This window comes from Frankliniella occidentalis, unplaced genomic scaffold, assembly GCF_000697945.3.
Source record: "Frankliniella occidentalis isolate FOCC.00 unplaced genomic scaffold, Focc_3.1 Scaffold32, whole genome shotgun sequence".
Lineage (NCBI taxonomy): Eukaryota > Metazoa > Arthropoda > Insecta > Thysanoptera > Thripidae > Frankliniella > Frankliniella occidentalis.
The window spans coordinates 1,994,315-1,997,496 of record NW_026267162.1 but is presented as its reverse complement, the minus strand read 5'-3'; positions in this window follow the sequence as shown (position 1 = coordinate 1,997,496).

Below are 3,182 nucleotides of genomic sequence, written 5' to 3'. Positions count from 1 at the left end.
CTTTCTGCACGTGCCGTATCCATACCTTACTCCCTTTGCTGCAGTGGGCCTGGCCCAGTGCGTTGTTCCACTTCCAAACTGGTTGACCCGCGCGGCGGCGGCTGCAGTTGCCCGGTCCTGACCAATGCACCTGCTGACGCACGCGCGCGCTGGCGCCGCCCGCGACGCCTCGGCTATTTTTAGAGTTTATATTTTTCCAAAGCTCATCCCGCACTGTACGCGAACGTTAAAGTGATAAGACACTCGCGTAGACATAGTGTATTAGCGTAAGTCCGAGGAACGCAAAATATTGTGTGTGACATGGTTTGCGTACCTACTTTTGTGTGAGCCATAATCCAATTGACTTGTTGGTGTTTGGATGTCACATACATTCCTCCTTGTAGGGTAACCAGCACCGTACGTACATGAAGGGCTTTGTGCTCGATGCACCCGACACGTGCATCTGCAACGGGTCGAAAACCTGCTTATAACCCGAAAGAAGATGATCACACTTTCTACTCGGTGTGCGCCAACTGGACTGCACGTGCCGAGGCGTAAGTCGGGCGTAAGCATCTCTCTCTCTCTCTCTCTCTCTCTCTCTCTCGCTCCCCTCCCTCTCTGTTATACACACAACGTTTGGGCATTGCACCCCCACATCCCGAGTGAGACAAACAATTTAAACCGATAGCCTGTAGCACTACACGTGCCTCTCTTTAGAAGTTCCCCGCTCCGGGCTGACGGGTGCTGGGTGCTGGGGCTGGGGGTTCCTGTGCGGAATGCGATAGTGACCGTCCCCAGTCTCTTGTACCGACTGTATCCCTTATCTTTCGTCGTTCTCTCTTCATTATACACCAAATGACGGCGGTGGCAGAGGCGCTTTGAAAAGACGAGTAGTGACTAATGTCTCGTTCGGAGTAATCATGTGTTTGTACACATTTGGCTGTTTTTTGGCCGCACGTGTGGTGACCGGGCCAGGCGGGCCGGCATGGCGGGCGGCGCGTGGCTGAGCGGGGCGCCGGGGCGGGGCCGGCGCCAGTACACAGCCAAGTGCGGCCGCACTCTGGGTTGAGGCGAGTGATTTTCAGCTCACGCGTACCAACTAGATGAGCTTATTTGAGGACCCGTGAGTACACTGACTTAATCGAGCGTAAGGAAAGTGTGCTCGAGATCGTTGGGAAAACACTCAGGTTCACCTTTCCAGAATAAAAAATTCCTGTTGGTATGGTTTCAAAACGATCTCGACCCGCGTTGAGTCAAAGGCTTGGGATCAACTTTATTCACCCATTCGGCGGGGAGGGGCGTCTGCCGCGCTCGTCTGCTGTGTTTTTCGAACGTTTAAGTACCTGGCATTTCCTTCACACTTATGTGGGTTACATGGGTTCCAACAATGAGAATTGTCACATTTGTCACTCAGCCTATTCAGTACGAAAAACCATTGAACACATTGTGATGACCAAATTCATGTGTTTGCAAATTACGTTCCTTATATTAGAGAGTTCAGTTAACTGTAAAACGCGTGGCCTCTTCCAAAATGACGCATTTATTTGACATCTCTAAGAGGATGCCAAATTTTAGCATTCAATTAGGCAAAAAAAAATGCACTCTTGAAAAAAAGGCCAACGTTTTGGCAATTTAAATGCCAGGTTTTGACTTTAAAAAATAATAGATTTTACAATGTTCGGTGTCACTTCAAAGAGTTTGAACAAATAAAACAAAACGTGAGCCTAAGGTACCACCACCTCGTAATCCTGTGCACGTATGTACGGATGGAAGTTTAATCCCTATGTGATCTGTGGAATTCTTAAACAAATTTTTAAAAAATATCACTTAATTTCACATAATTATAGAAATTTGACGTTTTTTGACGTTTTTTGAAATCTCTCACAATAAACATGTAATCGATGTAATCACGTTATTCTATGTACGTCCTCAATTGATGAGGTGGCCGTTTCGGCGTGAGCTCCCCAGGGAAGTCATTTTTGACATGAAGGACGTCATTTTGGCGTCAAAATGTGGCCAAATGATGTCAAAATGACGTCCTTGATGTCAAATGACTTTATTTTGACATTTTTCTGTTCACTGGGTCTTTGCGTTAACGCTCCACTAAACGCGTGATAAACACAAAACGAACAATATAAGAACAGTTTCTGTACGGAGTGGCGGAGTGGGTAATCGTTCGTTGCGTTAAGACATGGCATGGGACGGGTGAGATTTGTGGTGAGATTTTCAAGAGAAAAAACGCTGACGTAGTTGCGAGAATTCTCAAAATCATGATGAAAATCAAGGCAACTATTTGCTCCCATTTCATTTGTAAAGCAGAATACTGTACACTTCACTTTTCTTATGGCTTAGCAGTTATAACTCTGTTTTATAAAAACTGTTACAGTGTGTTGCTTTTTTCATACTTTCCTCTACATGTCGAAGATTGCACAGTATAGGCCGGGGCCTGGTCGTTGTCCAAATGGAGATCTTCTGAGTTGAGTTCCACCCGACAAAAGGTGAAGGTCGGCCGAGGCACAACACATCCGATTAGAGGTGTGCGTCTGAGCGGACTAGGGGACTGTGTAGCACCACTTACACTACGTGCCCCTCTTAAATTTCTTGACATTTATTTTATTGGTTTTGCAACATTGTGTTCACTTGACTACTAGCCTTGTGCGCTTACGCTAGAATGCCTCTCTGGCTCCCACACGGCACTGGATGGCCCGCCTATTATTTTATTAGAGAAGTAATACCCGTTTGAGGAGTATACAAGGACGGGACTTTACAGATCTCGCAAAACTAGAACGGACTGTTTCGGGATAAGGATTTTCTACGTCACTAGCTAAGAAACGAATTGCATCTTCATTGATACAAATTTATATTTGATTGACCCGATAGCAGCACAACACAGCACAACAACGAAATTTTGGTACCTCTGCTGCGTTAGTTGAGTTGGCATGGAGAATTAAATTGAACCTTAAAAATGGAGACAAATCAACCCAAATTAAATTCTGTTAGACTACATTTTCTGCATGAACAACTTATAGACATGAGCAAATTTAAATGTGTTTGTTTCTGCTGTTCGCTTCAACTTAACACCAGAGGAGTGCAAAAAATAATTTGGCTCAATAAGGCTCGATTTAATTTTCTATGCCAGCCCTGCCTTAAAGTTTGCATGTAGGGGGAAGGGCGCGGGCAAGGGAAGGCCAGGGGGGCGGAGG